Source organism: Hyperolius riggenbachi, chromosome 1 (assembly GCF_040937935.1).
Source record: "Hyperolius riggenbachi isolate aHypRig1 chromosome 1, aHypRig1.pri, whole genome shotgun sequence".
NCBI classification, from domain to species: domain Eukaryota; kingdom Metazoa; phylum Chordata; class Amphibia; order Anura; family Hyperoliidae; genus Hyperolius; species Hyperolius riggenbachi.
The window spans coordinates 498,514,965-498,538,439 of NC_090646.1; positions in this window are offsets into that span (position 1 = coordinate 498,514,965).

Below are 23,475 nucleotides of genomic sequence, written 5' to 3' on the forward strand. Positions count from 1 at the left end.
AATCCTAAAGGTACTCATTGGACTTTGGGCCCCTTAGCGTACTTAGGGTGTAAAAAAGTGCCACACATGTGGTACCGCCGTACTCAGGAGAAGTAGTAAAATGCGTTTTGGGGTGTATTTTTACACATACCCATGTAAATGACAATTGTTTGATTTTTTTACACACAATTGTCCATTTACATAGAAATTTCTCCCACCCAGCATGGGTATGTGTAAAAATACACCCCAAAACACATTATACTACTTTTCCTGAGTACGGCGGTACCACATGTGTGACACTTTTTTGCAGCCTAGGTGCGCTAAGGGGCCCAACGTCCTATTCACAGGTCATTTTGAGGCATTTGTTTTCTAGACTACTCCTCGCGGTTTAGGGCCCCTAAAATGCCAGGGCAGTATAGGAACCCCACAAGTGACCCCATTTTAGAAAGAAGACACCCCAAGGTATTCTGTTAGGAGTATGGTGAGTTCATAGAAGATTTTATTTTTTGTCAAAAGTTAGCGGAAAGTGACACTTTGTGGAAAAAAAACAATAAAAATCAATTTCCGCTAACTTTTGACAAAAAATAAAATCTTCTATGAACTCGTCATACACCTAACAGAATACCTTGGGGTGTCTTTTTTTCTAAAATGGGGTCACTTGTGGGGTTCCTATACCGCCCTGGCATTTTACGGGCCCAAAACCGTGAGTAGTCTGGAAACCAAATGTCTCAAAATGACTGTTCAGGGGTATAAGCATCTGCAAATTTTGATGACAGGTGGTCTATGAGGGGGCGAATTTTGTGGAACCGGTCATAAGCAGGGTGGCCTTTTAGATGACAGGTTGTATTGGGCCTGATCTGATGGATAGGAGTGCTAGGGGGGTGACAGGAGGTGATTGATGGGTGTCTCAGGGGGTGGTTAGAGGGGAAAATAGATGCAATCAATGCACTGGGGAGGTGATCGGAAGGGGGTCTGAGGGGGATCTGAGGGTTTGGCCGAGTGATCAGGAGCCCACACGGGGCAAATTAGGGCCTGATCTGATGGGTAGGTGTGCTAGGGGGTGACAGGAGGTGATTGATGGGTGTCTCAAGGTGTGATTAGAGGGGGGAATAGATGCAAGCAATGCACTGGCGAGGTGATCAGGGCTGGGGTCTGAGGGCATTCTGAGGGTGTGGGCGGGTGATTGAGTGCCCTAGGGGCAGATAGGGGTCTAATCTGATAGGTAGCAGTGACAGGGGGTGATTGATGGGTAATTAGTGGGTGTTTAGGGTAGAGAACAGATGTAAACACTGCACTTGGGAGGTGATCGGACGTCGGATCTGCGAGCGATCTATTGGTGTGGGTGGGTGATCAGATTGCCCGCAAGGGGCAGGTTAGGGGCTGATTTATGGGTGGCAGTGACAGGGGGTGATTGATGGGTGGCAGTGACAGGGGGTGATTGATGGGTGGCAGTGACAGGGGGTGATTGATGGGTGATTGATAGGTGATTGACAGGTAATCAGTGGGTTATTACAGGGGAGAACAGATGTAAATATTGCACTGGCGAATTGATAAGGGGGGGTCTGAGGGTAATCTGAGCGAGTAGGCGGGTGATTGGGTGCCCGCAAGGGGCAGATTAGGGTCTGATCTGATGGGTAACAGTGACAGGTGGTGATAGGGGGTGATTTATGGGTGATTGATGGGTAATTAGTGGGTGTTTAGAGGAGAGTAAACGCTGCGCTTGGGTGGTGATCTGATGTCGCATCTGCGGGCGATCGATTGGTGTGGGTGGGTAATCAGATTGCCCGCAAGGGGCAGGTTAGGGGCTGATTGTTGGGTGGCAGTGACAGGGGGTGACAGGGGGTGATTGATGGGTGATAGGTGATTGGCAGGTGATTGACAGGTGATCAGTGGGTTATTACAGGGAAGGATAGATGTAAATAATGCCCTGGCGAATTGATAAGGGGGGGGTCTGAGGGTAATCTGAGCGTGTAGGCGGGTGATTGGGTGCCCGCAAGGGGCAGATTAGGGTCTGATCTGATAGGTAACAGTGATAGGGGGTGATTGATGGGTAATTAGTGGGTGTTTAGAGAAGATAACAGATGTAAACAATACATTTGGGAGGTAATCTGACGGCGGGTTTGCGGGCGATCTAATGGTGTGGGTGGGTGATCAGATTGCCCGCAAGGGGCAGGTTAGGGGCTGATTGATGGGTGGCAGTGACAGGGGGTGACAGGGGGTGATTGATGGGTGATAGGTGATTGGCAGGTGATTGACAGGTGATCAGTGGGTTATTACAGGGAAGAACAGATGTAATGAATGCACTGGTGAATTGATAAGGGGGGGTCTGAGGGCAATCTGAGCGTGTGGGCGGGTGATTGGGTGCCCGCAAGGGGCAGATTAGGGTCTGATCTGATAGGTAAAAGTGACAGGTGGTGATAGGGGGTGATTGATGGGTGATTGATGGGTAATTAGTGGGTGTTTAGAGGAGAGAATAGATGTAAACAATGGATTTGGGAGGTGATCTGATGTCGGATCTGCGGGCGATCTATTGGTGTGGGGGGGTGATCAGATTGCCCGCAAGGGGCAGGTTAGGGGCTGATTGATGGGTGGCAGTGACAGGGGGTGATTGATGGGTGATTGACGGGTGATTGACGGGTGATTGACAGGTGATTGACAGGTGATTGACAGGTGATCAGGGGGGATAGATGCATACAGTACATTGGGGGGGGGGGGGTCTGGGGGGGGTCTGGGGAGAATCTGGGGGGTTGGGGGGTGATCAGGAGGGAGCAGGGGGCAGGGGGGGGGGTATTAAAAAAAAATAGCATTGACAGATAGTGACAGGGAGTGATTGATGGGTGATTAGGGGGGTGATTGGGTGCAAACAGGGGTCTGGGGGGTGGGCAGGGGGGGGGTCTGATGGGTGCTGTGGGCGATCTGGGGCGGGGGGGGGGGAGAAAATCAGTGTGCTTGGTGCAGACTAGGGTGGCTGCAGCCTGCCCTGGTGGTCCCTCGGACACTGGGACCACCAGGGCAGGAGGCAGCCTGTATAATACACTTTGTAAACATTACAAAGTGTATTATACACTTTGTATGCGGCGATCGTCGGGTTAACATCCCGCCGGCGCTTCCGTATGGCCGGCGGGATGTTGCGGCGAGTGAGCGGCGACAGGCGGAGGCGGAGGATCGCGTCACGGATGACGCGATCGCTCCGCCCATGCCCAAACAAGGACCGCCGCATTTTGTCAATACGGCGGTCCTTGCGGCGTCTGCTTCCCGGCCGCCATTTGTCTATACGGCGGTCGGGAAGTAGTTAACCCCTTGTCCCCCATGCAGGCTGGGATAGCCAGAATGCAGAGCACCGGCCGCGTGGGGCTCCGCACCCTGACTATACCAGCCCGCATGGTCCATGGATTGGGGGGTCTCGGAAGGGGAGGGGCAGCCAAGCTTTCCCCTCCCCCTCCGAGCCCTTGTCCAATCCAAGGACAAGGGGCTCTTCTCCACCTCTGATGGGCGGTGGAGGTGGAGGCCGCGATTTCCTGGGGGGGGGGGTTCATGGTGGAATCTGGGAGTCCCCTTTAAAAAGGGGTCCCCCAGATTCCCACCCCCCCTCCCAGGAGAAATGAGTTTAGAGGTACTTGTACCCCTTACCCATTTCCTTTAAGAGTTAAAAGTAAATAAACACACAAACACTTAGAAAAAGTATTTTAATTGAACAAAAAACATAACCACGAAAAAAGTCCTTTAATATTCTTAATTAACCATTAATACTTACCTGTCCCTTTAAATAAATGATCCCTCGTAATATCCTCGGAAATGTTCTATCAGTTACAATGTAACAACTTTGTTACATTGTAACTACGCCGCACCCGACGCCACTCGCCGCTCAGCCGCCGCATACGCGTCCGTGCTGCACGGACCCGACAGAGCTCTGAGCTATATAGCTCAGAGCTCTCTAAGCATCTTTGTATTTGGGCTCCAAGGAGCCCCATTGGTCCTTAGCAGACCAATGGGATTCCTTCTGATTTGAAGGAACCCCATTGGTCTGCTAAGGACCAATGGGGCTCCTTGGAGCCCAAATACAAAAATGCTTAGAGAGCTCTGAGCTATATAGCTCAGAGCTCTGTCGGGTCCGGACTCCGTGCAGGACGCTAAGTTCCGCCGGCTCCGCTGCCCTCCCCGCCTCTCCCACATGTCACCCACATGTCACCCACATGTGGGTGACATGTGGGTGACAGATGTGGGCGGGGTGGACAGCGGGGGCCAGCGGGGACTTAGTGTCCTGCACGGACGCGTATGCGGCGGCTGAGCGGCGAGTGACGTCGGGTGCGGCGTAGTTACAATGTAACAAAGTTGTTACATTGTAATAACTTTGTTACATTGTAACTGATAGAACATTTCCGAGGATATTGCGAGGGATCATTTATTTAAAGGGACAGGTAAGTATTATTGGTTAATTAAGAATATTAAAGGACTTTTTTCGTGGTTCTGTTTTTTGTTCAATTAAAATACTTTTTCTAAGTGTTTGTGTGTTTATTTACTTTTAACTCTTAAAGGAAATGGGTAAGGGGTACAAGTACCTCTATACTCATTTCACCTGGGAGGGGGGGTGTGCATCTGGGGGACCCCTTTTTAAAGGGGACTCCCAGATTCCACCATGAACCCCCCCCAGGAAATTGCGGCCTCCACCTCCACCGCCCATCGGAGGTGGAGAAGAGCCCCTTGTCCTTGGATTGGACAAGGGCTCGGAGGGGGAGGGGAAAGCTTGGCTGCCCCTCCCCTTCTGAGACCCCCTAATCCATGGACCATGCGGGCTGGTATAGTCAGGGTGCGGAGCCCCACGCGGCCGGTGCTCCGCATTCTGGCTATCCCAGCCTGCATGGGGGACAAGGGGTTAAAGAGGTCTGGGAGGGGGGACCCCACGTCGTTTTTTTTTATATTTCCCACACTCAGAACGAAGTAAGTAAAACTCTTCCCACTTGGGGGAATCTATGAAAATAATACACTATTGTTATCTGTGCAAAAAAAACTGACATTTTCCGCATTTAAAAGACATTTTTGCCCTTGAAACTTAAAAATCGATTTTCTCAAAAACTATAAGGTCTTTTTGAAAAAAAATGTTTTCCTCTTATTCCCACTGATCCATTTAATATACCCTAGGAATTTGGTGTTCCTAAACTTTAAGCAGGCTTTGCTATTAACCGTTAAAGTCGGCGGGTTTTTAACTGTATACATTTTTACTTTGAAACTTTAACATCGATTTTCTCAAAAACTATAAGGTCTTTTTGAAAAAGTTTTTTTTCCTCTTATTCCTCCTGATCTCCTTAATATATTCTCCAAATTTGAGGCTCTTAGCATTTAAAGGGGCTTTGCTATTAACCCTTAAAGTCGGCGGCTACCTAACATTGATCCATGCGTCAACTTTTCCGCTTGGGAGCATGGCCATACGCATTAATTTCGTAATACCCACAGTAATGCGAAAATTACGCGAAAAATTACGCTTACGCGAAATTTTGCGAAATCCTTCTTCATTACGATTATGTACTTACGGCCATACTCATATTTACACTAATTACGCGAAGTTTCGCGAAATCGTAATTACGTCATTACGCTCATCTCTAGTGCCGGGACCAGTTGGAGCTGTAATCCTACACTTAGCTAGATTCTGTTGATAGTTTAAAGTACTAGTTTGATTGTGATTATCTGTTATGACCGTTTGCTTGCCTGACTACTCTTCTGAACTCTGATCCTGTACCTCACTATTCTGATACTCTGTTGCCGAACCCCGGCTCGCCCTAAGACTCCGCATCTGCCTCCTGATTCTGTACCTCGATAATTCTGATACCCTGTTGCCGAACCCTGCTTGTTTATTCATCCCCGCATCTGCCTTCTGAATCTGTACTGTATCTGTCCGTGTGGTTACGACCTAGCTTGTCCGACCTCGAGAACCGACCTTACTGTTAGAGGCGGTTCCCAGTCCTGGTAGTGACACTTCCCCCTGAGTGTCACTCTCAGGTTGTCCTTCCTACTCTCAGCCTGACTCCTCCTCCCGGGAGAGTTTAGGTCTTCGGAAGGAATTTGTGCAGTACTCCTTACTGCTCTGAGGCCTTGTCCTCTAAGTATTACAGTTGCACCAAACACTCTTACTCAACTCAGGTGTCCAGAGGTTAGCATATATATCTGATTATCGGTGATACTGCAGATCATCAATAATCTGGTATATATCTGTATTCCCAGTGATACTGCAGATCACCGGTAATCAGATCCTCTCTGTGTTACACCGATCGTTACATGCATACAGTAAAAGATACACTCGTGAACGAACCACATACTTTTGAAGAATTTTTTTTAACTGGTGTCTTTGAATATCTTTTGTATAAAAAAAATATATTTTAGCTATAGCGGCTTCCTTCAATAGCTACAATTTACCCTGAACGTGTAGGTGGATGGAAGTGATAAGTTTTCAGGTGAGGAAATGAACCAGAGCTACCTTTTTGGTTCACTGAACATGTACTATACTAAATACTTTGCTACAGCGTTGTCAGTGCTGAAATATCAGTTACAGCTCATTAATTAAAACATGATATCTGGAAAGTATAAGGTTTATAGCCCCGGTGTCTATCTTTAAAGGTAGAATGTCCACCTCCGTACAAGAATGCTGAGAGAGAACACCACACGCAAGAAAATATGGGTCAGTGGGACATGTCTTATCAACTTATATCAGCCTGTGCTCAGTTGTGACACAGAAGCAACATACACACAGGGCAGATGTGCTGCCTCCAAGGTTCAATGAACAATACAGGCAGCATGAGCTTGGATGCATTCCATGCATAATCCAATGCACACTCTCTCCGAGTGCCTGTGCACACGAGACCTTGCTCAGATGTAATTACATTCATCTGATGTTCTTTTTTAGCATGCTGGCAGCCCCCCTGGTGGTGAAAGGGTTCATCAGCATGGCATGCCTGCAAACACTTAGAGATGTGGTTCCTTACACACTGGGAATGAATGGTATTTTAATGCGAGCCACATGGATGGAAACCTACTGAAAAGATCTACTGGCTGCACAGAGATTTCTCAGCTATTGCCCTCGTGCCTTTTTAAAAGAAGCTTCTGTCTATTGCAGTGCCAGAGGAGCAGGAATTATGGCCTGCAATGAATGAGTAATGATTTACTAAGAACACTTTGCATGAAAGGAGAGTTTCAAATTATGACCCAGACCCATTCTGCCTTCCCAAAAGAGAGGGAGTCTTTGGCTTTTGTGTAATTGCATCCAGGCAGAAGTGAAATACGGTCCCTGTAATTCAGTGCAGTGGAGCAGACATATATTTTAAGTAAAAAAGTGGGATGTCTTAATGAATAAATGAATAAAGTTGAGCCCGTGTGGTTTAAAAAAACCTTCTATCTTCCAGTCCTTCCTCTTTCACCAGGGCTATCAAGGACAAAACTCCGCTGTCCCGTATTCCTGCGCTACAGACCTCCAAATTCCCATCTCACACCAGAGAATTGTGGAAAATAAATCTAAGTAAATATATTTTACAGATCAGTGCCGTTTGTGAAACACTGAGCATCTGAAGGATATTAGTACTATTCCTTATTATGCCAAATGGAAAATGTAGTTAAGTTGTACTCCAGCCAAGCCTAAATGTTTTCACTTCAACCTGACTGAGGAAAGCAACTACTTACCTGCTCATTGCTTTAATTTTTGTTTAGCATTCATACTCAGCAGGGCCGGCTTAAGGGGCTCCAGGGCCCTGGAGCAAATTGAATCGGGGGTCCTCTGCCCGTACCCCCCCCCCCTCGGCAATTACATCTGCTCCCCGGGGCCCTTGCTAGTAAGCTGCAGCAGGAATTAATCACCTCTTCTGGCTGGCGGGCGGCACAGTCCCGGCACTCTTGCCATGTTGTCCTCCTCCTCCTCTATGATCCGGCGCGTGTTATTTGTAAACATGCGCCGGGTCATAGAGGAGAACAACATGGCAAGAGTGCTGGGACTGTGCCGACCGTCGGAAGATAAAAGTGGTTACTGCTGCAGCTTGTTAGCAAGGGCCCCGGGGAGCAGTGCGAGCGGGAAGAGCAGGCAGCAATTAGTAGGGTTGGTGGCGCGGGGCCCCTGCAGAGGTCAGGGGCCTTGGGGCAATTGCCCCCTTTGCCTCTATGACAGTGCCAGCCCTGATCCTCAGCAAGACAGTTGGAATTGGCTGCCTTTCATGTGGGCACTGGCACTAAGCTTTAAAAGTTTGATTTGGTTTCCGCCACCATGTTTGACAGTGGGGATGGTGTTCTTTAGATATAAGACTTTTTTCTTTTCTTTTTACACTAAATGAAAGAACATCATTGTGACCAAACAATTTAATTGTTGTTTCATCTGTCCACGGCACAGGGGACCACGGGTCTTCCTCCCTGTCCGGGTGAGCATTTGCAGGGGCCAGGCGAGCATTTGGACCTTGTCTGGAGAGGCGGCATCCTCCTTTGGTCCGCATTTGCGGGGCCCGGTGGTGTGCAGTGTCTGGTGGATTTATTTGCCTTAGCACTAGCGGAGCCTGGGCTCGCCGGGGTGGCCTTGGTGGTGATCCTTGGGTTCTTTCCCGCCTAGAACTTGGAGGCATTTGGGAACGGCCTTGTGGCCCTTTCCTGGCTGGGAGCGATTGTGGTGTGCAGCCGCAGGTCCTCACTAGGCTGTTGTCGTGGCCTGGGCTGACCGCTGACCGGCTGCGGAGAGCTGCTGCTTTGCACCTGTTGAGCTGGTTGGCACAGCCCGGTTGGTCGTGGGGGTTGGGATGCTTTGGCACAGTTTGGAGTTTATGGAGAGGTGTGGAGCTTTGGATTGTCCCACTGTGGAAGTTTGTGGAGGGTGTGGATGGTTTTGGGCTGGGCGCTTTCTGCTTGGATGTGGGTGGTGGGGGCCATTTGTTTGTTTAGCTATTTATTTTTCCTTCTCTGTGGTGCCTCTTGTGCATTGCCCTGTTGTCTCCCTGTGGGCGCCTGTATCTGTTACTGTCGGGAAGCAGCTTGCTGGCTGGATGGAGGTGACTTAAGGTCGGGGTTGCCGGGGAGGGGGTGATTTGGGACAGTACTGAATGGGTGTGTGGAATGTGGATATGTAGTGCACTATTTATTTTAATATACAGCATAATCACTATATCACCTCATGTTGGCTGTTATTATTGGCATTTTCTTTTGATTATCATTAATAAAATACAACTCTTCAAACTGTGATGCAAACTTTACCCGACATGAGGAGCACTGCTGTGAAGCCTTAAAAGCAGTCGGGATATACCCTGTAGGTATGCTGAGTTTGAAAAGAAGAAGAAAAAAAAAAAGTTTGATTTGTGGTTACAGCACACCTGAAGTGAGAGCGATATGGAGGCTGCCATATTTATTTCCTTTTAAGTAATAGCAGTTTCTTGGCAGTCCTGGTAAACTTTCCAGCATCAGTAGTGTCTGAATTACACATCTGGAAAAAACGTGGCAAATCCCGTGAAACATCAGTCAGAGCATCAGATCTGCATGCCTGTTCTATAGTTAAAGGTATCAGAGACAGAGGATCAGCAGGACAGCAAGGTAACTGGTATTGTTTAAAGGGAAATCAATGTGTCAGACTCCATATTCCTCTCACTTGCGGTGTGCAGTTATTCAGACCCCAGCATTTAGCTGTAAATTGTAGATGCTGGCGTTTACAGAATGTAAGCCCCATAATGCCCCATTGAGGCATTGGCCTTTGACTATACATAGCTAATGACATCACTCTTTGGAACCCACAGTGCTTTATCTGACTGCTGGCTTTAGCCTGTACATACATCTAAAATGAGTGGTTAGGGCTAGAATGAGAGTAGGAATGTTAGAGTAAGGGCATAGGCAAAGGAGAGGTTAGTTTTATCAGGTATGTTTTCGGAAGTGAGGATTAGGCGACAGGGAAGTTAATTGCAAATCCCTCAAGCATGTTATTGTCACCAAAACTGTTGTGGATTTGGTTGCCGCTTGTACAAACATATCACAAAAATGTAGTTTTTGAGAAAATGTAATTTAAACTCCTACAAGAAAATACATTTTAAACCTGGTGAGGCTGATTTCCCACCCAGCTCATTAGCATCCCCATGCTGCAGTCTACACTAGTTAGTCAGTTAGTGAAACTTTCAAAATTTAAAGTGATAGTGCACTTAAAAAATATAAACTAGCTTGTTGTCTTCCAATCACATTTAACTCATTATACCCCACGCATGCTTTTTTTTCCAGGGAGTTTGTAAAAAAAGGGGTTGACTGTTACTGTTTACTCATCTGTAGTATTCAGCACTAAACCTGCACAATATATGGCATTACAGAGGCTGTAGGTGAGCTCCTGAATCCTGATATGCAAGGGCCCTGTTTTAGTGTAAGGGCTGGTTCAGACGGACGCTTGCAGAGCGTTTACAGCCAGCGTTCAGGGCTTGGTGTTAAACGCTCCCATTCAAGTGAATGGGAGCGTTTGTACCAAGCTTTCAAGCGCGTTTACACAAACGCGGCGTTTGGGTCCCGATTTTCCCTGGCGTTCAAGGAGCCCATGGAAGCTACATGTACCTTCCAGGGGAGGTTAACCGCGACGGCTAATGTCCCCCTAGGGGAAGAAAAAACGTGACCGCATCCAAACGCACACGAACGCTGCTGAACGCGACGCCAGCAAACGCAACGCCTCCAAACGTCCGTCTGAACCAGCCCTTAATTCACCTCACTTTATCAAGCACTGCTAACAAAAAAGTTATATACTCACTTATGGAGAGGGAAGGCTCTGTATCTCATAGAGAATAAAGATAGGGACACCAAGAGCCACATATAGTGTAATATGTACTGGTAATATGGGATGAAGTTGAAAGAGTAAATACAAATATACTCACAAAGCAGGGTTACCTCAAAGGCAACAACTGTAACAGCAGGTGGGGAGATTAGACTGACCACACTCAGGATTAAGAAGTCGCTCTCCGTAGATTAGGAAAAAAGGGGATGACACCCCTCCACCAAGGGATCAATGTTACAGGTATATAGAGGCATCAGAAGAATAAAAATGTCTACAAAGTTTAAAATTTGTGGAGGCAGTGGTGGACTTACCTCCTCCAAACAGACACAAGATATGCCAACAAAGTTTAGCAGAACAAATGTATTTATATACTCCATGAGGAAAACGCGTTTTGCAGGTATGACCTCGCTTCATCAGGCAATAGGTAGGAGTAGGTACTGTGGGGGAGAGACAGATGGCTAAGTAAAGCTTGCATGGGATGGGGTTGGGATGAGGGAGTGGGGAGCTGGAGGTTATTAATCCAGGGGAGGGGGGAAACAGGGATGGCCAGGGTAGGTACGATTGGGTGAGATGTGGAGCTGGTAATAAATTATTAATCCTTATTAATTCTTATTTTTATTACCCGCTCCACATCTCACCCTGTCGTACCTTTAATCCATATTAAACTCCACTTATGTTCACTATATTGACTGTTCTGATCCCATTTTACAGGTCTGATTAATACTGTGTTTATGTTTATGCTTAAGATATACATGCAAGCTTTACTTAGCCATCTGTCTCTCACTCACAGTACCTACTCCTACCTATTGATGAAGCGGGGTCATACCTGCGAAATGCGTTGCATTTTCCCCTGGAGTATGTAAATAAATTTGTTCTGCTAAACTTTGCTGGCATATCTTATGTCAGTTTGGAGGAGGTAAGTCCACCACTGCCTCTACAAATTTTAAACTTTTTAGACATTTTTACTCTTCAGGCGCCTCTGTATCCATGTTACACTGTATCTCATAGAGCCTTCCCAGTCCTCTCATGGTGTCCTCGTTTCAATGTTGTCCCCGGTTCAAATTTGTCACCTCCTGAAGCCTTTGGAAGAACTAGTGGCTACATGTGAAAGCGATGGAATGATGTGATAGGGCTGGAACAAGGACACAATGAGAGGACCAGGAAAGCTCTATAGGATACAGAGCCTTCCCTCTCCATAGGTAGCTATGTAACTTTTTATATACAATTATCTCCCATTTACTTTAAATGGTAATAAATGGTATCATCCTGATTTAAAACTTCTTCCATTTACTTTAAGGATACAGGAAATTGAATCATTTCCTGGGCACTTGGAATTGATGTTTTAAAAACAAATCTATGCATTTGTTTAGTAGCTTTTTTACAACTCAGTACAAGCACTTGACAGTAATGGCTCCAACCAATTAACAGTAATGGCTACAGGTAGGGCATGGTGGGAATTCGCATTGATAGACATAGAGGGCTACACAATGAATACGAAGGGGTGTTGAACATGGAAAAGGAGCCACAAGAAAGTTGGTCTAGGGGCGGAAAAAGTATAAATCCAGCCTTGTGCATTAGCTGGGGAAACTGGGTTTAGCAGTATTTGTCTTTTGTGTAGAGGGCCACATTACACATTGTAAATAAGATAGACACACTGTTACTGCTGCTGGCAATTTGCCATTGGTGTTTTATAAATAAAGCATGCTGATGGTCATTGGTCATTAGGAGTTGAAGCTCTGGCCTGAAGGTCAATCTGTTTTCCATGTGTGGCTTCTCTCGAAAACTGATTGAATTATCAGCTGAAATAATTTTCTGTTGAAATATGGGTTAAGCAGAGCAATTGCCTCTGGTAGTCTGCATTTCAGTCTGTCTGGAACTGCATCCTGACACAAAGATGGTGGCAAGTGACCCTGACATTGCTTGCCCAGAGTGCAATCTGTTGTAATCAGCAGGCTTATTAATTCTGATGAATTGTGCACAGTACATTTTCATGCAACAGTACAGTGTCCTCCCATTCAGAGGATGTCAGTTTGAGCCTGGGAGCAGCAAAATCGCATGTGCCCCCCCCCCCCTGCAAAATTATCATGTGCCCCCCCCAGTTGATAAAACCCACACATCTTTCCCCCCGGCGCCCTCTCCCCTATACTATGAAGCTGTTCCAGCGATGTGTCATGTCTCTTCTGTTCTTCCCGGCGGCTGCACACTCTGTGCTTCCATACCTCCAGCTAGCGATCCTGTGACATGCATTCAGAGCCAGAGGTATGCAACATAGAGCACGTGTCTGTATGTCAGGACAATTAGAGCAGCCCTGGAGCGAGTAAATATTAAAGCGGTATAAAACCCTGACATAATATTCAATAAAAACATGTTTTCCTACTTTTTATATGCCATACGGTTATCATATTTGAATTTTTCCATAAGTATTATTATTCATTTAGAAATTATACGTTCCCAAAAGTACAGTTTTTTGCTTTGTGAGCTGACTTTGCATTTTATTAATAACTGGTTTTATTCATTATGTATTGAAGGCAGAAATGCTTTGAGTCTCTGTCTGTGTCCAGCAGCTTCTGCACAGTCTGAGAATGTGTCACATTCCTCACTTGATACAATTAAGTAAACACAAGATACCATAATCTACACTTCGGATGTGTCAACATTTCTCTGCACTGAACGTTCCAGCCCTGTGTGTAACCCTTTGAATGCTGTTCTAGTAAAAAATTGCTGGTTGTATATAATACGCTGTAAATAATTTTTTAGAGCAAAGAAGAAATGTTGGGTTTTATTCCGCTTTAAAGAGGAACTTTAATCAAGGATTTAACTCCAATCAGTAGCTGATGCCCCCTTTCCCACAAGAAATCTTTACCTTTTTTTTTTAAAGATTATCGCGGGGCCTGTGTGGTTGATATTGTGATGAAACTGCTTCCACAGTGTGATGTCATAACCGTGGTCCGGACAGTTTGCTGTCTGTGAACCTATTGCATTGTGGGAAATAACAGTTTTTTCCAACTGGCAAGACAAGAACTAAAGATGTCACCACCAGTGATAAATTTCACAATGTAAATCAGAGAGAGGAAAGATTCTACAATGAGCAAACACTGACTACATAATCTATAAATTAATATTGTAAACAATAATCAGTTTTATTCATTATGAAATTTTCACTTCAGTTCCTCTTTAACCACTTAAGGACCGGGGTATTTTCTTCTGATCGGTGCTGCGTGGACTCTCCAGCCCGCAGCACCGATCAGGAAATAGCCAGGGCGATCAGACTTCCCCCCTTTTTTCCCCACTAGGGGGATGTCCTGCTGGGGGGGTCTGATCGCCGCCAGCTACCCGCACTTTCTGGGGGGGGGGGCTCTTCAAAGCCCCCCTCCGGAGCGCTTTCCGCCCTCCCCGGCTTTCCCTCCCTCTCCCTTACCCTGTGAGTGGCGCCTGATAGGATAGGCTTCTGCCTATCAGATGCCGGCGATCCCCGGCCAATCAGAGGCCGGGGATCGCCGATCTACGTCACGGCGCTGCTGCGCAGCAGCGCCGTGTGATGTAAACAGCGGGGATTTCTTCCCCGGATGTTTACATTATGCGTGCGAGCCGCGATCAGCGGCTCGCACACTGTTCACGGAGACAGTCTCCGTGAACTAGCATGGAAAGGCCGTTTCCATGCTATACCACTAACGACCCGCCGACGCCTATCGGCGTTAGGCGGTCGTTAAGTGGTTAAACTGCTCCACTGGGCTACTGTACAGAAAGGGGAGTCGCTATAGTTATGCCACTTTATTTGAGACTCTTCAATAAATGTTAAATCTTATAAACATTTATGGCCCCTTACATTTATTATTTATTTCTTTTATTTTTAAAGGGGCACTATGGCGAAAAATTGTAAAATGTAAAATATGTGCAAACAGACAAATAAGAAGCACGTTTTTTCCAGAGTAAAATGAGCCATAAATTACTTTTCTCCTATGTTGCTGTCACTTACAGTAGGCAGTAGAAATCTGATAAAACCGTCAGGTTTTGAACTAGTCCATCACTTCATAGGGGATTCTCAGCAAGGCTTTTAAGGCCTGTTCAGACTTGCTGCGTTTGTAGAACGCGTATAAATTCAAAGAAACGCAAGTTGAAAAAACGCATGCGTTTTTCTTGCGTTTGAATGCGTTTTCTATTGCGTTTTGCACAAACACGTGACCCAGGGGAAAAAAAAGAATTATGGGAACCGCAGAGGAAAACGGACACTAAAAACGCAATAGTACGCGTTTTTGATACGCGTCCATAGACTTTCATTGCGTCCGTTTCTATGCGTATCGCACAGAACTGCGTGCAGCAATGCGGATGAGAAACGTATGCGTCTCATACGCATACATGTGAACTACCCCATTAAAAAGCATTACGAGCCGTTTCTATGCGTTTTTGGTACCAGTACGCGTTCCCTGAAAACGGCTAGGAACGCATATAGTCTGAACAGGCCCTTATTCTTTATAAAGATATTCCTGAAAAGGATTTAAACGATGGTGGCCAGCTTCCCTGCTCGCTACACTGTTTTTTGGCAGTTGGACAGAGCAACTGCCATTCACTAAGTGCTTTTGAAAATAAATAAATCCCTGAGAACCCCCCCATGAAGAGACTGACTAGTCCAAAACCTGTCACTTCTGTCAGATTTCTACTGCCTACTGTAAGTGACAGCAACATAGGAGAAAAGTAATTTATAGCTCAATATACTCTGAGAAAAAACGTACGTCTTATTTGTATATGTTTGCACATATTTTAAATTTCACAATTTTTCGCCATAGAGCCCCTTTAAGTATTTATATAGCGCCAACATATTACGCAGCGCTGTACAGAGTATATTGTCTTGTCACTAACTGTCCCTCAGAAGGGCTCACAAACTAGTCCCTACCATAGTCATTTGTCTATGTATGTATCGTGTAATGCACGTATCATAGTCTAGGGCCAATTTAGGGGAAATCCAACTAGCTTATCTGTATGTTTTTGGGACATGGGAGGTAACCAGTGTGCCCGGAGGAAACCCACACAGACACAGGGAGAACATACAAACTCCTTGCAGATGTTGACCTGGCTGGGATTTGAACCGGGGACCCAATGCTGCAAGGCGAGAGTGGTAACCACTGTGCCACCATGCTACCCTTACCTCCTACATGATTGAGTTTGACTCTATTATGCAGTGCTGTAAAACACCCCAGATGTAGTGATGTAAATTGTTCCTTTTAAACATGAAGTTATGAGTTACCAGCAGCAGAATTTGAATACATTTCTCTGCATGAATTAAAAAAATTAGACATTTACCGGCAGTATTCAGTATTTAAGACAAATACAGCTTAATTTCAACACATATCTCCACACATCTCTTCTAGGAAATACTCTTCCAGGTGTGAAGACTTTATTACAGTGATTCATAAATGCCCTGTAAAGACGAATACACAAACTCACAAAGGAAAATATGGGTATGCATGTGTCCAGAGCAGAGCCGATAATGACTATATGGGAATTCACTGAATCCTGACCATCTGCAGTGGTGTAGCACTAGCCTTTTAAACAGCAGTTATACGTTACAGAGTGTAGATATTTGAAACATTTTTCCTGTTTTCCTGACGTGATTATGAAACATCCTAGCAATGTTTTTCATTTTTATGAAAACATTTTTTTTGTTTTAAATTACATTTTTATAGACTTTTGTTTTGTAAGCAAGCCTCAAAACCTTAGTGACTTGGTGATAATTTGCAAAGAGGAGTTGGTAAAATCTCATCTGAGATGTGTGGAAACCTGGCGGCTAACTACAAGAAACCTCTGACCTCTGTGATTGCCAACAAGGGTTTTCCACCAAGAACTATTGGTAAGTCATCTTTTGGTATCAAATACTTGTTCCACTCATTGCAATGTGCAGCAAGAGCTGACTTTGGGGCACTGGGGGTTTTGATGGTTCTTCTGTTGTTGTTCTGTCTCTCACAGCTACAATAAACCTACCATTACAATTATAGAATTACAATTACAATTATAGATTAGTTATTGTAATGATCTGCTCTGCTGTCTGCACAAGCAGACAGCTGTTTGACCATTTTGTAAATCTGAGTGCGGCAGGTCCCTGGAAAAGAGACCTGTCTCCACTCTGCAAGCTGCAGAGTTGCTGTTCTGGGGAGGAATTTGCATACACTTGTCATGCAAATTCCTTAGCTGCTTCCTCTGACGGCTTGCAGTATAAAAACCATTTCTTCCCAGAATTCCTTGCTGGTCATGATGGTTTGTTCTTGCTGACTTACCTGGAGTCTCAGCCTTTGCTAATCATTTGTTAAGATTATCTTAGAGTAATTCCTTGGGAGTGCACTAGGCATTCCTTCTAGCGTAGTCAGGTTGTATTATCTGTTTGCCTTGTACTGTCTATCTGTGGCGATTGTCTTGTCGCCAGCGGCGGTCGACAGGAAATCGTTCTGTCTGTTGGGATCGCATTCGCCCTAGTGGTAGTGGCGGTGGTTCCTTCTGTATTCTGCCTTAGGGGTGCTAGCCAGAGCAGCGGTTGCTACTGGTAGCCCCATCTGTCTGTCTGGATCGCATCCGCTCTAGCGGTAGTGGCGGTGGTTCCTTCTGTGCTCTGTCTGGGAGTGTAGGCCAGAGCTGCGGTTGCTGCTGGCTACTCCTTCTCTCTGTCTTGTCTGGTACGAACGCTTGCTGTAGGCTCGGTGAGGTAACTGTTTAGCAAGCGTTCGCGTTCTCTATTTCGTGTTTGTGTTACATTGGCTAGTTAGGGTGGCACGCTTATCACTGGGCACCTAACGCGGTGATCGTGTCTTAAATGCGTTCGCTGTTGCGAATGAGTGCGGAGTTCGCGTTTAGCTAGCGTTTGTTATTTACTTTGACGTTCTGATCATTGTTATTTGCTATGTCTTTCTTGCTACACTTGTGCTCTGTCTAATTCGGTCTTGTGTCACTATTGGCAATCACCACTCTTGCGATTGCGTTCTCACTTCGTTTCCGCTGTTGTGTGTTCACCGTCACTGGGTGGCGACTAGATTGGTGGACACACATACATTGGCAATCGCCACTCTTGCGATTGTGTTCCCACTTCGTTTCCGCTGTTGTGTGTTCACCGTTGCTGGGTGACGACTAGATTGGTGGACACACACACATTCTGTCTCTGTGCTCTCTCTCTTTAAGGGCTATCTTGCCCTGCATTGCTTCAACTCGTACAATTCCCATCTGGCATCTGTGGCAGGGCAGAGGCTGTGTTCCCCTGCTCTCCACAGCTCCATCTGCCGGTGGGAATTTCCCTCTACAGGTGCATAGCACCATAGCTGGGTTCTGTTAAATTACACGCTTGTGGAGGATTTCCGCAGTATCAGCGCGCATCTTGTGTGCTGACCATGGAAATAATTCCGCAATCGTTAGTTATTTTTTGGTCAGAGGACAAACCAGAAAACTCTGCAGGGGTAACACACATATCATGTGTGTTATTATATTATTATGTTAACAACATGACAGTTTTTTTTGCCTTCTGGGACAGGCAAAGTGGCAAGCAAGTCAATATATATTAAAAGGTGCAATGGGCTACATATATAAGTTATATATTTTGTTTTCGGGGGCCAGTGAAAAAGCCTCAGGGGTTGCATTCGGTCCGCAGGCCGTAGTTTGAGGACCACTGATTTACACCATGTACAAAAAACAGGCAAAAAATTGTAAAGGGAAAGCTTGCCAATAGATGGGCCACTAGCTAAACATAAAGGATATCCGAGGTGACAGGTGTATATAAAGCTTTACTTACCTGGGGCTTCTTCCAGACCCTAGAAGTGTGAGTGGTCCCTCGCCACTGTTCCACTGTGCTGCAGTGTTCAGCTGTCCCCTCCGTAATGATTGCCGACCTGCCAGGTTGGAGGCTTCTGTGCATTTGTGGGTGCATGTGCGCCTTTTGCAATCACGCTCTCATGATGGCGGGAAGCATTCTGTGCAGGCACAGTAACACAAAATCTCGGCCTGGATCTTAACCGGTACAACTCTGATGTACCGTGTATCTACGCACCTGTGGACTTCACTTCAGCACCAGAGGCACATATAAATGTATCCCGGTGTTTACAGAGGTGCTTGCCCATGCTTGCACATGATTCCCCCCCCCCCGCGGCAGCAGAGTTCTGATTGAGGAATAGGAACACGTGTACCCATTCATCGATCAGAGTGCCAGTAGTGAATGATCATCCAGCATCAAAGAGATGCTGATGGTCATTCACAAAATGAAAGTAAAACACACAGTTTTAAACTCCTTCCTGTGTACTGCTCAGTACACGGGATAGTGTAGGGACATCAGTTGGCCAAGTAATAGCATTAAAAAAAAATCATAGTTACCTTAGGGACTTGGCTTTTTTAGTATGTATATCATATGGGTATATCACTATTATTTTTTGCAAATTAGGGCTTGTAATTATTGGTATAGTATAAAGAAACTCAAAATTGATAAAATACACCTTTATTTCCAAATAAAATATTGTCTCAATATATTGTACTAGGGACACAATAAGAACCAGGACGAATGAATAAGTAAAACATGTGGATTTTATCTGTCACAACTCATTTTACTTTAAGACTATAACAGCTGAATTTTTTGCCTTTTTTTTCTTTTTATTCCCTTTAAAATGCATAAAGTATAAAACAAATCTTAGCAAAAAAGTACCATCCAAGGAAAGCCTAATTTGTGGCAAAAAAACCAAAACAATGTATAGATCATTTTGTTGTTATAAGTAGCAATAAAGTTATTGGCGAATGAATGGGAAGTTTGAAAATTGCGCTGGAATTTAAGGGAAAATAACCTGTGGTGGGAAAGTGGTTCAAATGGCAGTGCAGAGGAGATAAAGCTGGGACAAGTAAAAAAAAACCATAGATCACTTTCCCAGGCTATCTCACCCTGCAGCTGTCACCACATATACAGTAGTGCTTTAAAATGTGTGAATCCTTTAAAAAAAATTGAATTTCGTGTGAATAAACAACATCTGGTTTTCAAATGTCCTTTTTCAACTTTTCAGATTCTCAAATTTTCCATCTGCAAAGTAGATAAAACCTAGTCAAACAAATAAAACAAAACTTATTATATTTGGTCATGCGTTTATTGAAAAAAAATGATCCAATAATATATTGGTATGTGGCAAAAATAAGTGAATCACGCTATCAGAATTTGACTCCCATGTGCAGCAATAATTACCCATGTGGTACTTGTTGATCAGTCCTACACTTTTAACACAATGCATAGCGGAAGGGTGCTCAGGTTGTGTGCAGAAGTCACGGTAGAGTGCTACTCTGAAATACAATATGAATGGACAGTTCAAATAGAGCGGAGCAGAGTGCACATCCACTGTTAAAACTGTTTTATTTAAAAATCTCACTAAAAAGGTTCACAGGCAATTGAAGGTGTATAGGCAAACATATCTATTGGAGCATAGGAGAGTGAGTACCAGTTCAGGGTCGACAGCCGTTTCGCATGGACAGCATGCACTTCGTCAGGACCTGGAGTCTGGAGTTTGGCCATCTGGTGGTGAGCCCATTGAACATGAAGCCCAGTGGGGTTGGCTTTCTTCCACATTGTTCTACATTTGCTGGGAGCTGCCATGAGCCAAGCACACACCACCAGGAACCTCCAGGGGACCATTTAACTCACTAGAATTCTAGCTTCACTTACTATACCTCAATATGACACAGTTGTGGTTTGTCAAATGTTGCCACCTAATACAACACAATTTTTAATCCAAGCTAGATTTGCTGGATTGCATATGTTCTTCATTCATCTTTAGACTGGAAAAACTTTAGTGAATAATTCACTTGGTCTGATATTTTTTTCGATGGCATGTGCTTAAACTCGGTCATCACTATCTGAATGAATGGTTAGGCTGAAAACAAAAGATTTTTCTGTTATTTCTATTGCAACAGTCAATGTCTTTTTGTATGAGTGATGTTATCTACGTATTACAGATTGTAAGAAAACATGGTCAGATGATGTCAATGCTAGGATTAGTCAGAGCTTGCCCTGTGCTCTACAAGGTGCTTTTGTAAACTAATAGCAGCACAGAGTATGCAGGAACACCCCTAAAGTTATAGGGTTTGGACAAATTATCCTTTTAGTCAGTATTTCACAGCCTCTGACGTCTTCGGTAATTACTATGATGGCTTATCCTGATGACATATCTGCCGCAGTCAGTCAGGGAACAGAATTTCCCTGACAACAAGCAACAAGTGTTTGACAATAAAACAATGACAATGTAAGAAGGGCACCTGTAAACAAAACAATAAAATTGGGACCTGTCAAGGGTTTGTACTGATGTAATGATGATGAAACCAATTAATGGAAACATACAGTATATACACACATGGCCAAGCGGTTACCATTCTACCTGTGCTGCTTAAGAGTTTTGAGCTTGTAAACCCCAACTGGTTCACTACCTGCTTGATGCTTGTATGATACCCCCTCTATTTCTGTGGGCCCTCGTCCCACAAGTCACAAACCTAGTGGAAGACTTAGTTGACTGCTCCAAATCAGAGTTTGATAAAGAACGGTGAGACACATTTATAAACCTATTCTCTCTCTCCCTCAGCATGTTTTGAGAGACAATTTCCTCATCTTATCATAAGTTTGTATCTTTTTTGTTTATTAATAAAGACAATTTAGGCTCTTCTCAGCAATGAAACTTCAGTGTCTTGTCTAAACGTTGTCACTGTAGGCATGCTGGAAGTAATACAATGTGTTTGTAAAGTGACAGGATGGGAGTTGGGGGGCACCTGGCCACGGTGAACATTTGTTCATAAATTCCCAATGATTGCTTTTACATTTATTATTTTCCCATGTAAAATGGATGAAGGCGGAAATTTTTAACAGATCGTGACCTTTGAAAAGTGTATGTGTTTGTGTTTTAGTAGTGTTCAGAACACTCAAAGTTCCAATAATAGCATGCATGTGGGAAAAAGTACAAAGAGGTATTCTGTAGGACATTTGATACACTCTACACCCCTTATGCCGCTAAGGACATTTTTTTTGCATTTACCTGAGGAAGCAGATCATGACCTGTGAAACGTCAATTTTTTGAATAAATATTTTTCCACTTGAACTGGTATCTGTATCTTCTGGAGAGTTAAGTGATTACCTCTCATTTACACGTTATGTTTTAAAGTTTTAACACCCATGTACAGTGGCTTGCAAAAGTATTCGGCCCCCTTGAAGTTTTCCACATTTTGTCACATTACTGCCACAAACATGCATCAATTTTGGTGTACATGTTAGAAGTGGATCAAAAATCCTACATCATTCCAAACATTTTTTACAAATAAATAACTGCAAAGTGGGGTGTGTGTAATTATTCGGCCCCCTGAGTCAATACTTTGTAGAACCACCTTTTGCTGCAATTACAGCTGCCAGTCTTTTAGGGTATGTCTCTACCAGCTTTGCAAATCTAGAGACTAAAATCCTTGCCCATTTCTTCTTTGCAAAACAGCTCTAGCTCAGTCAGATTAGATGGACAGCATTTGTGAATAGCAATTTTCAGATCTTGCCACAGATTCTCGATTGGATTTAGATCTAGACTTTGACTGGGCCATTCTAACACATAGATATGTTTTGTTTTAAACCATTCCATTGTTGCCCTGGCTTTATGTTTAGGGTCATTGTCCTGCTGGAAGGTAAACCTCCGCCCCAGTCTCAAATCTTTTGCAGTCTCCAAGAGGTTTTCTTCCAAGTTTGCCCTGTATTTGGCTCCATCCATCTTCCCATCAACTCTGACCAGCTTCCCTGTCCCTGCTGAAGAGATGCATCCCCCGAGCATGATGCTGCCACCACCATATTTGACAGTGGGGATGGTGTGTTCAGAGTGATGTGCAGTGTTAGTTTTCCGCCACACATAGCGTTTTGCATTTTGGCCAAAAAGTTCCATTTTGGTCTCATCTGACCAGAGCACCTTCTTCCACATGGTTGCTGTGTCCCCCACATGGCTTGTGGCAAACTGCGAACGGGACTTCTTATGCTTTCTGTTAACAATGCCTTTCTTCTTGAAACTCTTCCATAAAGGCCAACTTTGTACAGTGCATGACTAATAGTTGTCCTATGGACAGAGTCTCCCACCTGAGCTGTAGATCTCTGCAGCTCATCCAGAGTCACCATGGGCCTCTTGACTGCATTTCAGTGCTCTCCTTGTTCGGCCTGTGAGTTTAGGTGGATGGCCTTGTCTTGGCTGGTTTACAGTTGTGCTATACTCCTTCCATTTCTGAATGATCGCTTGAACAGTGTTCCGTGGGATGTGCAAGGCTTTGGAAATCTTTTTGTAGCCTAAGCCTGCTTTAAATTTCTCAATAACGTGATCCCTGACCTGTCTTGTGTGTTCTTTGGACTTCACGATGTTGTTGCTCCCAATATTCTCTTATGGCCCATACTCACGGGCGAGAAATGTGGCCTGTCGCCAGCACACGTGAGCGTGTGGGCGACAGGCCGGCGACAGCTTCTCGCCAAGTCCCTCCGCGTACACACGCGGAAGAGGGACCAGCGGCAAGGCGGAAGCTGTCGCTGACGTTCCTCCTCCCCCCGCCGGAAGCTCCATGTACCTACATGGAGGTTGCTGTCGCTAGTCCGCGTACTCACGCGGACTAGCGACAGTTGCGGCGGGGGGGCAGCGGCGACTGTCGCCATGCGATTGAAAGTTTCAATCGCATGGCGACATGAGCGGCGGGCGACAGTTCGGGGTGCACGCGTGTGCGACGGCCCATACTCACGGGCGACCTGT